This window comes from Coturnix japonica, chromosome 15 (assembly GCF_054131305.1).
Source record: "Coturnix japonica strain WE chromosome 15, WE-NBRP24, whole genome shotgun sequence".
Classification (NCBI taxonomy): domain Eukaryota; kingdom Metazoa; phylum Chordata; class Aves; order Galliformes; family Phasianidae; genus Coturnix; species Coturnix japonica.
The window spans coordinates 5,976,280-5,990,424 of NC_140677.1; the positions used below are offsets into that span (position 1 = coordinate 5,976,280).

At 44.7% G+C, this 14,145-nt stretch overlaps 1 protein-coding gene across 34 annotated transcripts in view; it reads left to right on the forward strand.

Annotated features, from left to right (window-relative positions):
- MAGI1 (membrane associated guanylate kinase, WW and PDZ domain containing 1) overlaps nt 1–14,145 on the forward strand; it is a 284,769-nt gene that overhangs the window by 146,271 nt on the left and 124,353 nt on the right. For 4 of the 34 annotated variants that reach the window (XM_085516272.1, XM_085516277.1, XM_085516280.1 and 1 more), the window contains exon 1: nt 3,562–3,653. The exons of the other annotated variants lie outside the window; for them this stretch is intronic. The gene's annotated coding sequence lies outside the window, so the exon portion shown is untranslated. Of the gene's footprint in view, nt 1–3,561; nt 3,654–14,145 lie in introns of those variants that run through there. 34 annotated transcript variants of the gene reach the window in all.

Sequence of the window (14,145 nt, forward strand, 5' to 3'; positions counted from 1 at the left end):
CAGGCAAGCCAAATGTGGGTCTCCAGGGGTATTTTAGTGCTGGGCCCTTTGTGAGGGTTGACACAGGGTAATGCTGCTAGAAGTGATCATGTTCTTAGCTCTTACTGATGCGTGTCAAAGCAGCTCCTGCAAAGGCTTGCTGGAATTGTAGTGGGGAAAAAGGGATCAAGAGGGTGTAAAGGGCTGAGCTGGGCATCAGGCAGAGCTCACCCTGCTGTTGTATGCCTGGGAGCTGGGGCAGCTGAGAAAATACTTGTCTCAGCAATGTCCATCCAGCAGACATAGCTTCTACTCCCAAATGTTAATCTTCAAGCAGCAAAACCTATGAGCTCGACAAAGCAACCTTAGCTCCTGCCTTCCTCAGAGGTATTGCTCCCCTCTGTGTTTTCCAAACCGAGTCACACTGAGACACACGGGCTGTCTCAGGGAGGAGGTTGTTGTTATACGTCACCTGTCAGAATGCAAAAGTGGAAAGTGTCGCTGAAACACTGACCCTTCATCTGAAGTGCACCATCTGTGTTTTATTTCCACATCTTGCTGAGTTTACAGTTATTTGAATTCACAGTTTGTTCCCCATTTGCTGTTCCCACATGGTAAGTGAATTGGATCCAAAATGCGCTGATGAAAGATTGAGAAGTCTGTTGGAGAGGTTTGTTCCTACCTACAAGAGTGCTCCATCTCACACTTCTTCACCCTGCAAGTTAAATCCCAGCTGTAAAATCTCGCCTCAAGATGGTCTTGTTCCGTGGTGGGAATTTGGGGTTACTGTGAGGACAAAGAATCCTTTCCCCATCCTGAAGTGATTTACGATTTGCCTTTGGTTTTCTGCACGTGAAAAGGTACAGAGTTCTACATTTGACCAAGTATTTTTACTTCATTTGTACCATTTTTGTAATCTTGCATGGATGCTTCTCTGGTGCCATTTGGCACAGGAGCGACGTTCCTGTGAAATAGTATTTTTATTTGTTAAGCTGAGGCAAAGTGTTTGATGCTAAAACAAGCCTGGGTATAATATAACGAGGGGGGAGCGGTAATTACAATTCTGAGCATTTCCTTGGTGCAACTTCGTATTACTCTGTTTTTAAACTGTACAAACAGCTCCAAAACCAGGTTGAATCGCATTTATTCTCCTTTGTTTCTGTTTTGGTTTATTTTTCCTACTGACGGCAACCATTTTCTAAAGACATAACCAACTTGAAAAAGATACGAGATTTCAACATGTCATATTTCAAAAGCAAGCCATCAAATTACTGAAGGCTGTATAAACTTAAATACCTTCTTTGGCTTTTGCTGCGGACCACACAGGCTCTGAGAAATAGATTACTCTGTTGCTCGAAGGAGCTTTCATGATCCAGAAACAGAGGTTTGCATTGAATTTCTTTCTGTGTGTGGGGGACTTTTCTTTTTGGAAAGGAAAAAAGCCTTTTAAACCTCAGATTAAAAATAAGTCATTTCATTGTTTCCTTTTTTTCCCCCCATTCTAAATCTAATGAAAGAGTTCTCGTTTTCATAAATGACTGGGGTGCTGCATCTCTGAATAGAAGTAAAATGCTCCGTTTCGTTATTTAATAAAGCTTTTCTTTCTTCTGGAATGTTCCAATTAGGTGCTGCTACACTGAAGTATCATCCAGAGGGTGTTTCAGTATGGCTGCAGCAGAATTCTTTACTTTGTGGACATGAAAAGGAAGAGCAAGGAATTAAGAATTATTTATTTCCACAGCACAGCCTTTGGATGTACTTCATCCATGCTCTGAGTCCATCCTTATGAAAGGCTTTAGCCTTCCCATGGAGTCTGCAAGCTGGCCAGACACAGCCAACCAACCTGAGGCTTGTTGAAAGATAGGGAAGGCAGCCCTTGAGCAAAGAAACGGTAGGATTGGAAGGGACTTCAAAGACCATCCAGTTACAACCCCCTTGTCACATGCAGGGTTACCAACCGCTTCAGCAGGCACTGGATCAGGTTGCCCAGGGCCACATCCAGCCTGGTCTTGAATGCCAAAGAATTCTTATTTCCTTTTAAGCAAGAGATGCATGGTGGTCCAGCCCTGTCTCCAGTGGTATTTTCATGGAGATGTTTGTCCCTGTTCAAATGGGGCTGCAGTACATCCTGATAATCAAACCGTCCTGCTGTTTATATGTGCCCATGCCTCTCATAGAAGTGGGATGATGAATCTCATGGTGGCATCTTGCCCTTATCCATGTGAAGCACTTTGGGGGATCAGGTGGTTCTGCAAAAGCAGTGCTAGTATTTGCATCATTGGGTTTCCTGGCAGAGCAGAGAGTGAATGTTTTCTTCTTGTGTTGCCTGGCCTTTGCATACTTATACTCCAAACCATGCTTGTTGCTCACGTCTATGCTCATAATGAGCTGCTTTGCTTGGTTAGATAAGAGGAAAAATCAGATATTATGAAAAATTATTCTTAAAAAGAGTGTCCAAGCACTGGCACAGCCTGCCCAGAGGGGTGGTGGAGTCACCATCCCTGGAGGTGTTCAAGAACTGTGGAAATGCAGCACAGAGGGACGTGGTGGGGGTGGGTTGGGGTTGATCTTGATGATCATAGTTGTCTTTTCCAGCCTTAATAGCTCTGTGATTTGCAACCTGCGCTCATACAGTCCAGAGCTGGTGCTGTCTCCATAGGAGCCCTTGGCATCCCACACCCACCCCACCGGCACCCCCCATGGAGTCTTAAAGGATGAGGTGAAATGGGGGTTCTACACCGAGCTCTGGGATCTTTTGGGATTTTGGAGCTGTACCTCAGCCATCCTGCCCTGTAGGACAGGTAGAAAGCATCCAAGGCAGACACCTGCTGCCTCTGAAGTGCTTTTTCCAAAGTATCTTTGGCCCCTGTTTTTATGTTTGCTGTGTGTCAGTCATAAAAGAAATGGGAGGGGGGGGGAAATCCCTGCTACTGTCACTGAAATTCCCTGCAGATGTAAAAGGAAGATGAAAGTCGGTACTTTAAGAGAAGCTCCAAACCCTTGGGAGAAAGCAGAGTGATGCTCTATGTTTTGTCTGCTGGCTTGTGAAAATGAGGGCTGTATCTCCTATGGAGAGATCCAGAGCCAGCAATCCCAGCTCACATCGTTCCGCTGTTCTCATGCCTCGCAAAGCAGGACAGTACCATTTTGTACTTCCCTGGGCACGTTCTCAAACAGCAGCTCACTGAAGGTGACAGAGAAATAAAAGGGGTGAGGGAGAGTGGGGGGGCGGGGGGTTGAAATCTGCCTGGTGGTGTTTCAGATTTGCAGCACATACAGGTGCCTTTTAATCCCTCTGGCCTACATATTCCACAGCCCTTAGGAATAGAGGAGTCGTGATGTAATGCTCTTTTTCTCACACTCCCGGCTTAAATACAGATGGAAATTGTTGTCATGTGTTAGAAATGTCACCAATAATATAAAAGGCAGCTTTCTGCATTCTCCCTTTTGCACTGTCAGCTGCTGCTGCCAGCTTATTCTTCCCTCTCAAACCTATTGTCATGTGGCAGAAACCCTGATGTAAGTAAGCCCTGTCCTCCCCCTGCTTATGATCCCTGCATTTTTTATTCCCCTCTGCTGCAGTGCTGAGGATCATTACATACCACGACTTAAAGACAAGACCTCATAAAGGAAGGATTAATCTTGTATTTGTGCTTGAATTTCGAAGGACTCAGGCAAGTGAGAACGTTCTGTTGTATTTGCTTTTTCTTCTCCTTATTTTTTTTTTTAAAGATGCTAATGCGAGAAATTAAAAAGCAGCGAATGCGATGAGCTCGGTCCGTGTTTACAGAACGAACCCAGAGGTTCCTGGGCTGGCGGCCGGGGGACGGGGAGGCTGTGGGACCGGGGAGGGGAGGACAGATGGCTGATGCCGCTTTTTAATTCATCAAGCAGGCTTTACGGGAGGCCCCGCTGCTGAGCGGGTGCGCGGCGAGAAGCGGGGTCAGCGGGCACGAATAGGCTGAGCTGGGAGCAGATGCCTGCCGAACAATGGGGCGTTTGAAAGAAATGCGGGAGGAAGCGTGGCGTTCGCTTTGTACTGCCTCCGCATTGCAGGTTGGAATGGGGCAGCTCCGATTTAATGAAGTGCATTCCTAAACGCGGTCGTCAGCCCGGGCTGGGAGACAAGGGACGTGTCAGAAGGGGGCTTGTGGGGCCGGCTGGGCGGGGGGAGCGATCCGCCGGTGGATCGCCCCGAACAATGCGGTCTTAGTGCTGGATGGGAAAAACCATCAATCCGTCCCTGTGCATGTTAATGCGCTACAGCAGGTGTTGCTCAGTGTCTGTCCCCGCATTGTTCCCCTGCGGCTCGGCCGAGGAGGGGGCAGGAAGGGAAACCCCACGAGGGATGCGCTCAGCTGGGGTGGAAGCGGGTCGTCGCGGTGCCGCTGCTGGGCTCGCAGGGTGAGGCAGCTGCTGGGATGCCGTCCCCAATGCCAGCTCTGGCCGATGGAGAGACTGGAGGTGGCTTGGGGGTGGAACGGAGCCCTCGGGGCCTTTTGGGTGTAAAGCATCCCCAAGCCAAGTAGGCTTGAGGACGAATCTCTGGAGAGAAGGCTGGGTTGTCAGGGTAAAGGGCGAGACGGGAGGAGGCAGGGATGTGCTTCTCAGATGGAATTCAGCAGTGAGAGAGTTAAAGAAACAAACAAACAAAAAGCCCACGTTTTTTTTCTGAGCTCCTCCAGAAATACATCAATCGAGAACGAGTAGCAGAAGCTGTGTGAGCGCTGCAATAAACAAGATGTAGAATGCATGTAGAAACAAAATAGGTATTTATTTCTGCATTTGTGCGTGTCCTGCTGCACTGACTGAGCCTCTCCTTAAATGTTACTTCTGCTACACAGAAAACTATCCGTAAAGACTTGCAGTTGTGTTAGCCAGTGTAATTCCTGAAGGCATTGTGAGAGGGGGGGAGGTGTCCATAATTTCTCAGTATTATATGTATTTCTTAATAAAAAGACACCCATTTATCTGGTGCCGCTGTGTTGTCTGCTCCCCTTGTGATTTGTGACATGCTATACTGTATTTGTCAGCAGTATGAAAGGGGTCTTTGTTCCTTATTCATATTATGGCACGCTGCATCTCAGTGAAAATGGCATGTTTGCCTTTAGAGCTAACTTAACTGCTGGTCTGTGCCCGCTGCTCGCCTGGGGAGGGTTTCTGATTTCTCCAGAACTTCCAGAAGATTTTGCAGGCAAGATTTATACTATCATTATCATTATTTTATTCTTGTCGATGCATTAATAGTGATGAAGAGTGATTAGCTTAATGTGCACATAGGACAGGTAGAGCGCAGCCAGCAGTGCTGTGGTTACAGCTGTACTTCCCTGTGGATGAATGGGCAGGTCACCAGGAACCTGGTGTAGTCCTTGTGTGCCTTCCATCCCTTACTGCTGCATGAACTGCCACCAAGAGCTGCAAAAAATCAACCAAGAGCCTACTGGGGTGTCAGGTTCAGTTGCCTGTTGTAGGGCTGTGGGTTAATAAAGGCAGTTACTGCACAACTAGTTAACAGAGCATTTGGGGTTGTCAGTAGCACTTGTAGAGCTCATTGCAGCTGCCCGTGCTAAGGTGGCGTGTGCAGGATTGGATTACGGTGCTGTAGCATCAACAGTTGTATCAGCTGCTCCGTGTGCACTGTCCTGTCTGTGTTGTGCTCTGGCTGCTCAGATATCAGTCTGTGTGCATGGTAGTGGGGGTGGTTTGCAAGTGCAGCGCTGGACGTGGTAGCCAAAATGGATCTGAATTTAAGACAGTGCCTGGAAGCTTAATAAGACTTATTTTAGCACACTTACATGTTACGTGAATGTATGGAGCTCATTTTTAAGTTGAACGACCATGTTAGTCAGCCTGAGCTTTATTTTGTTAATTATGCTCATTTTTAACACTGCGGAGCACAGGAACAAATGGGCAAAATGCAAAGTCTGACTCCTAGGAGACTGCAGTCTGCTGCGAGTGGCTTTTCTGCTGGAAGATCTGGCTCAGCAAAGGGCCAGATTGTGAACCTGTTGCTCATCTATGTGTGGCTCCTCCTGTGATGTGAGGGAATGCATCGAGGAACAACTTTGCTCTAGAGAGAGCGAAGATCTGCTGTGCAGGGCTGCAGAGGAGCAGGCGGTGTTTCCCCCTTGGCAACTTGTTTCCTCTCCTGCTAGCTCCTGTCAGATGGAGCAGCGATGGGTCTGTATGGATCCAAGAATGATGCCTGGCTTCCTTCTAGGAAACTGCTGCAGAGCTGTGAGGAGGAGCTCAGGCAGCTGCTCCAGGAGCGTTTCGCTCCTTGCTGTCAGAGCGGTGCAGGACTGGCTTTTACAATAACAGCAACGAACCTTTTGCAGGCGAGTTTCTTCTCCATGCACTCTTCTAATGCAGGTAATCCAACCTGCAATTTGAAGCTGAGCATATCCCTTATTGACAAGCCCGGCTGCTATATCAGCCTTACTTGTGATAGAAGTGTTGCAGGAAGAAAAAAACAGCAATGAAAGCCATTAATTCAGCAGCAGAAGCTGATTAAATGGTGCTGGGTTCTCGACTCTGCATCTGACAGTAATAACACTTAGCCTGCGTTTCAGTCATTTAAAGCTCCATGTGCTGCAGGGAAGGCTCCTGCCTGCACTTTGAAGCTTGCGGTGCAGATGCCTTTCTGACAGCCTCCCATCCTTCATGGAGCGCTGAGTCTTCAAATGGTTCTGCCAGAAATGTTTCTGAATTTAATGCACATTAAGTCATTTTGGTCAGGGAATGCTGGCTGCTGTGGCATTCAATAAAGCTTATTCAAAGTGGGGTGCTATTTTCAGTCGAATTCTGCTAAATCCTGTCCTGAAATCCTCTGAAAATGTTTTGCTCTTGAATATTCTGGTAAGCATGATGACTAGTTCACTGTGTTAATCCTATATGGTCTTTCTGTCTGTAGCTAATCCTGAGCTGTTGTTGCTGTTCTGCATACATGAAAGATTTCGTTTCCCCCCTCCTGTTGATGATATCTAGTAGAATTCCAGCTGACTACTAGAAGATAGCAGATCAAATGTCCTACTCCTTTTTCTCTTGAGCATGCAAGCTGAATTTCTTTGAGTTGAGAAACCTGGAGAAGTAGAAGAAAATGATGGAGATTCAAAAACATAGCAGAAAATATCCCCTTTTCTGAAATAAAGGAGATCTTTTGATCTTCAAGTGACCCAGTTTATAATGTGGTTCCATGGATCTTCATATGGGCTTAATTAAGGTGCAGCTCAGCAAACATAATGAAGGAGCAGGGATGTGGGACAGTAGCATGGTACCCTTAGACAAACAGGAAGAAGAGACAGTTGAACTTTCCATAATGCTGTTTAATTCCTTTACAGGGGTTCTGCCAGCATCCTAAGCTTTATGAAGCACTTTGTTCACGAGTCAGCTTATAGCAAGTACTGAAGCATGCATTTAAAGCCCTAATCCCTTTGCCTGTCTTGTACTGTGAAACTCAGACTCTCCTGTTGTCAAATAGCACAAGGTATAGGTGTCTGTGCATCTCTTATGTTTAAGAAACATAGAAGTCCCTATGACAAAAACTTTGCACGTAATGGATGGGGCTGCAGAAGTTGCCAGTGTCTAAAAGTTCGTGGAGGGAATTGCTCTGGGGGAAGTCTCTATTTCATCCGCTAAGTAATGATGTTCTTGGTGTGAATTGGGCATAGAGGAACCTGATGGCATTTAACAAGAGGAAGTGTAGAGTCTTGCGCCTGGGGAGGAATAACTGCATGCATTAGTACACATTTGGGGGTGGCCTGCTGGAGAAGAGCTCTGCCAAGAAGGGCGTGGAGATGTTTGTGATTCTGTGAATATCCTTCATCTGTTGTGCTGCATCTGAAGGAGTGCTCTGAGCATGCAGGATGATGTCCTCATGATACTCAGTCATCAACAAATGGGAAGGGAAGGGCATGAACTGAGGTGGCATTGACCTTTTATCCATCCTCATCTGGGATTAAAGAGAAAATAAAAGAGAGAATGATAAAGAGGCTGAATTTCTACAACAACATCTCATTAATTAGAGATGTAGCTGATGAATCTGGTAGTAATGACTATAGTTAATGCTGTTCCCCTAGTGTAAGGTATTGGATTTTCCTAGTTTTTCTTTGCATTTTCAGATTTAGTAGAAAAGGTTACTTAAGCAAGGGAAATGGCTTAATCTCAGCTCGACTTTTTGTCTTAATTTTGATTTTACTATTTACTTCCATCTCTCCCCACTGGTTTCCCAGGTACACTGTCTTGGTACATATACTTCTAGCAAGTACCACATTCTGATGTTAATATCTGAAATTAATTTAAACAAACGGGGACCAGGCTGAATAACAGCCATCTAGAAGGTGCTCTTGGAATTGCATCCTTTACCAGCTCTGCAGTGGTGATTAATGGGGTGTCATTTCTTGGATGGAGCGCTAACAATCAGGCACCAGAATGCCTGCTGTGATAAAGACGGGGAGAAGGTTGGGGAAAAATCTTCCTCTCTTTCTATAAAAACCACAAGAAAAGCCTGAGACTTGAGAAAAGAGCATGTCTGAGGAAATGAAGGCTGGGAATAGTTGGCTGACGTTGTGCTCTGAGTGCAGTTTAGTTGACAGGTGCTGCTGTTCTAGTGTAGGCAAAGCAACATTTTAATGTGATAATCTGCCATCCTAAACTCTTAGGGGAAATCAAGGATTTTCCACATTCAGATGCGTTGAGCTGAATCTGTCCTTTGCCTTTTCTGCAAAGATTTTAATTTGTAAAGAACCTGAGATTTATTTTCCCCACTGAAGATGAAGTCAACTCATCTGGAGCCTCAATCAGGAAGTGATTCAGATTCTGTGCTCATTAAATCCTTTGCTTTGCTCTTGGGACTGTGAATGAGGATGTCACACGTTACCTGCTGCTGGGAGGATGTTTTTATGAAGGAGATGAATGCCCCAGAAAGTATCCTCGCAGTGCTAAGCCACTGGGAAACTGGAATGGATCTAGAAAGCCACACAGTGGTGCTGGGATTTGAGTACTTGAGCTAGTTTTATCATCGCTCTGAAGCAGCAGCATTCCCATTACAGAGAACTTATCTTCTTAGACATATGTGATTTGAGCATGAAGGCTGAGCACTACTATTCTCAGTATTTAAAGTTTCAGTCTCTCTTTGGCTTATAAGGGCACAATGCAGTGTTTAATTCCCCTTATCAGGTCATTTCACCTTTTTTTGATTGGATGGTTCCTTTTCAATTTTATCTCATTTTTCTTTCTCATATTTCATGTATTGTTTTACTAGTTCAGTGGCCTTTTTGGGTCATTACAGTCGAAGTATTCTGACTTCTTTATGAAGGTCTTGCTGACTAAATATCAGTGACCTCTATTCATCTTCCTTGGGCTTCTCCAAGACAGCGCAGCCCTGTTCTGAGCTGCCCTGTGCTACTCATCTGTGAGTTCATTGTAGAGCGAACCAGAGCAGAGGGAGGTGTCTGCTCAGCACATTGTGTCACTAACCTTCTGCTTCATCATGTGGGGTGAAGAGAGTCCTTGCAAAGGAGGTGGAAGAAAAAACAGTCCGTGGAGCTTTGTCAGCCTGACCAAAATAAAGAAATGCATCATGGCACATCTAGAAGTATGCTGTTGGATTTGGGAGAGACCTAGGAAAGGCCATCAAGGCAAGCATGATTAACTTGAATTTTCACATTCTATACAACAAATGAAAGAGTTAGCAGTAACTTTATTATGGAGCTTGTCATACCAATAGAGGTCTTTTTGGAAAATTCAGCCTTGTAGTATTAGGCTCATGCTTGAGGAGGGATTGCTTTCTGAGCAGCACCTCTGGAGCATTTCCTAAGCTGGGACTCTGCCTATTGGTCAGAGCTCAAATAGATACGGGTTTAAAGAGAGAATGGAGTTCCAAGGTTAGGAAATCTCAGAACTGGTGCTGCTAGAACGCGATTAGTTTATGCATTATATTCTGCTATTATCTGACCAAGCCTTGTCAAATAGATGTGTGTGGTGCAATATGCTCTAACCTATTCTCTCCTTCTGGTAACTCTCCGCCTCATTTGTTATTCTCCTCTGCATGCTAAATGAGGTGAAAAATGAGTTTTACAAGGGACATACTAATGTCAGGCATAGGGATGGAAGAATTCTTCAGAACTATCTGCACATACAAAGAGAAGAACCAAAGACCGTCTAAGCAACCTGGACTGTGGCCTTTTCTAGCTCAGAAGTACTTAATTCAGGAGGCTGTATTTTAGCAAGCATTTCACCTTTTAGAAAGGAAAGGAGGAGCAAAGGAACATCAAATTTCAGTCTCATCTTTCTCCCAAAGCAGGGTACAAGCTGTTAAAGTATAGGAGAATTCATCCACAGAAAGTAAAGTTTGGGAGGCTTTGAAGTAGGAGTGATTGATAACAGAAGCATATAACTGTGTGCTTGAAACAACCCTTTCAGGTATTGCTGCTGGCTGCATCTGACATGCACAAAGCTTGATTTGTGCAAGGGGATATTTTAATGCCACCCAAACGTTGTGTTTATATGTAGAATGCTCTGCATCTCCAGCTACAAAATGGCACGCTGTCTCCATGGGGAGATCTGTAAATTGAAGGACCTTTCTCAAGAAAGGTCTGCGTTGCTGTAAAAGAGATACTATGGTTATATCATCCTGAAGGGCAAGCTGGTAAATGAGATGTTATTATCTCAGTGTGTTCTTTTATTAAAATATTTAAAAGTGGCTCACTCCTGGTGCATTACCTGCTGACCCGATCTTCTAGCAGCCTTATTAAATAGTTGCCTGTTGTAACATTCTTTGTGAAGTTAAAGGGTGTCCCACTGCACTAAGCACTATTTCAGATATTCCCATTTATAACAAGAAGTCTTTATATAGTAATAGTGCAAACCGATGGCTCTCATGGGTGCTTTCATAATGAGGTTTTATGGTAACTGTTCTCTGATCTCTTTTCTCCGTTTACTGGTGTATCAAATGTACTCTGTTCCTCTCCATATTCATGGAGCCTAATAAATTTGCTTTTCTGACTTCTCTGCTGATCCAAACAACTACTCTCCTGATACAGAATCAGTTTATCAGAACAAACAGTGGCATTAAATAATGGTATCCTTGCACAGCAAAACTGATTTAGCTGGTGTGGCCTAACAAGCTTTTGCTCATCATCTCAGCTGCTGTAACGTTGCCATGGATGCGTTCCTTGCCCTGAGCCAATACAAAGTGAAATATGTTAGCTTCTAATCTTAAACTGTTGTGTATTTTAAAAGCTCACGTTCTGCTTCAACACTGGGGCGCTCCAGTGCTGTCACGTGGCCAGCGGTAACTTAATTTCTTTCAGTCTTCTGTCTATAATCTGTTTGGTCATCTGTTTATAACAGGAGAAGAGTGTTTTAAAAGCAACTAAATACTTCTCTTTCCCATATGGTGGTAGGCAGCTGCCTTGCTGCTGCTACTGGAGGTCTGCAGTGCTGTTACAGCAGCAGAAATAACTGTGATGTGACGACCACCTGAGCAAACAGTTGCACTTATGCTTTGGGCTTTGAAACTATATTCCATGGGTATTCTAGGGTGGAGTGGAAGAAATCTTAAGCTCCTTTGATGTCTTTCTTGACCTCATATCTAATTACATTATTTTTTTGATAGCTTTCCCTCAGGAGTTGCTTATTTTAAATGCATTTTTTTGTGAACATGCATTCAAATGAGTCTGACACTATTAATTTTTATAGCCTTGTTATTTTATATTGCTGACCATCCCCTTGGTACTTGAACCTCCTCCTACACAGAGTCCAGTGTGCTCCACAAACCCATGGTCTGTCCTTCTTACTGAGATAGGGTTTGATCCCAACAGGTTTTCTATTTTTTTCTCTCTCCACTTCTCTCTGTTTGACTAAGTTTTCATAGAATCATAGAATTACATAGTTTGGAAAAGGTCTTAAAGATAATCTGGTTCCAACCCCCGTGCCATGGATAGAGCTGCCTCCTGCCAGCTCAAGCTGCCCCTGGACCCCATCTAATGTGGCCTCGAGCACCTCCAGTGATGGGACATGCACAGCTCTGGGCTTCCTCTTTGATTAATACTGATGCAACTAGGCAATAAGAAACAGAGACTCTCAGAGGTTGCCAGTTCTGATTTGTGTGATTTGTACCAGTAAAGGTTCCCAAATCCCACCTTTATGCCCCAAGACTTGTGGCAGTTCTTGCTGGCAGCATGCAGTGGGTGCTGTGCGATGGGCCACCGTGGGTTGGAGCTGGCTGATGTACGTCCCCTTGCTGTTCATTTGCTTCGAGCTTCCTGGATTGGCCAGTGGCACCTTCACCTGCATGATGCAGGCTGATCCATCTCCAAAACACAAAATCCTCTCTTCTCTCTAGGATACTGCAGGCTCTGCTAATAATTTTCTAGCTGGGTGCAATGATTGATCCTTTGTATATCCTTGCACAGTTTGTTATCTCAATCCTAGGAATTATTTTCGCCCTTTCCAAAGAGCTATTTTGTTATGTGTCTGCCGTGTTTCAAGAAAAAGAGGAAAGAAAGATAAATTTCAGACGTTACATGAGGCAGCAGTGAAGAATAATCCTTCCTTCTGGAGAAATGCTGCAGGAGGTGGTGTGGCTGCATGGCCAGGCTCTGTAGCTGGCAGCCCAAACAGCAGCAGTAGGACAAAACCAACTCCTCTGTTCAAAGCCTCTCTAGCTTTAAAGTATTAGTAAAAACAGTTTTGGGAGCTCAGCTTGCAAACCAATACATACCATGCTATGCTGACTGTGAAGAATTATACCATCTCAGTAATTAAGTGCCGGCTTCCTATGACACAGCTGGTTTAATAGGTTGTCAGCAGCTTAAACAGCACCTGATATTAGATTTACTGGGCTAACTTTTTGGTATGCTGCAGCTGGTCCACAGTAACAATGGTCATGGCAAGCTATGAATAGACCATACCTACTGCACAGGCACTGCTTGGTTACTTTAATTGCTGATCTGTTATCTTCTTCAAAAGACAGGAGGAGCAAAATGGAAGAAAGGCAGCACCATGCACACAGCAGGATCTTGCCTGGTCCATATTCTTTGAGCTTCCAATGTATCAGGCTGCGATGAGCAGCAAGTCACTGTGTGCCTTGGAAATGGAAGGGGTTTGAATTGACTTATTCCGCATGACCCTGGCCATGATAGAGCTGCCCTGAATGGAGACTGGTGGCTTTTTTGCAGGAATGGATCAGCTGTCCCAAGGAAGGGGCGATGCCCTCAGCTGTTCATCACTGCATGAGAGGGTTGGCATTGAACTCCATTAGAGTTCCTTTTGCCCCTTAAAAAGCAAATGATGGTGAGAAGTCATCCCCTTAGGTCTTACTGCCTTTTTTTTTCTCCTGTTGCGAGTTGAGGATGCTCTTTATTTTTCTTTTTTTCCCTTCTTTAAACTTTTTCAGATCGCTGGATGAAAAGCACTGTGTAATTACTGAAGTGCAGCTTTTTATGGTGCAGCCTATAAAATGAGCAGAAAAAAACTGTATTCCCTTGGCAAAATATTGTGTTGTAAATGGGCCTTTGGGAATCTGACTTTCATTGTTGAAGCTAAAATTAAAAAAGACAGTTCTGTTGTGTATTCTCATACCAAAACCAGGCCTGTATTGAGGTGTTCAAGGCCAGGTTGGATGAGGCCCTGGGCAACCTGATCTAGTAAAGTTTGGTGGCCCTGCCAGGCAGGGGGTTGGAGCTTTGTAACCCTTGAGGTCCCTTCCAACCCGGGTTATTTAGTGATTCTGTGTGATGTGTAGAAGTGTTCTGCAGTAATGGAAATACATAAAAGGGGGGAAGGAAAAGGAGAGAAAAAAAAAAGAAAGGCAAACTGAAATAAGGAAGGGCTGGTTAGAAATCAGATAAAGTAAAAGCAGTGATGATGCCTGTAGCACGTGCCTGTCATGGGGACTCAGAGATGCTTTGGCAATGTAAGATTGAGTTTTTGGTGCTGAATGTGCTTCTAGCCACATTGGTTTCATGGCCATTAAGTTCAAATGCTTCTCTGTTCCCTAGGATGAAAGAATTGAGAGCTTCTGCAAATTCTGAAGCAGCTGTGCTGTGTGCAATGTGACTGGGAATTGTACCTCAAAATGCCTTTTTTTACCTAATTTAAAGTAAGCAGAGGCTGAAATGAGTGCTTCACTGGTTTGTTTCAGGATTGTTTTCTCAGAAAATA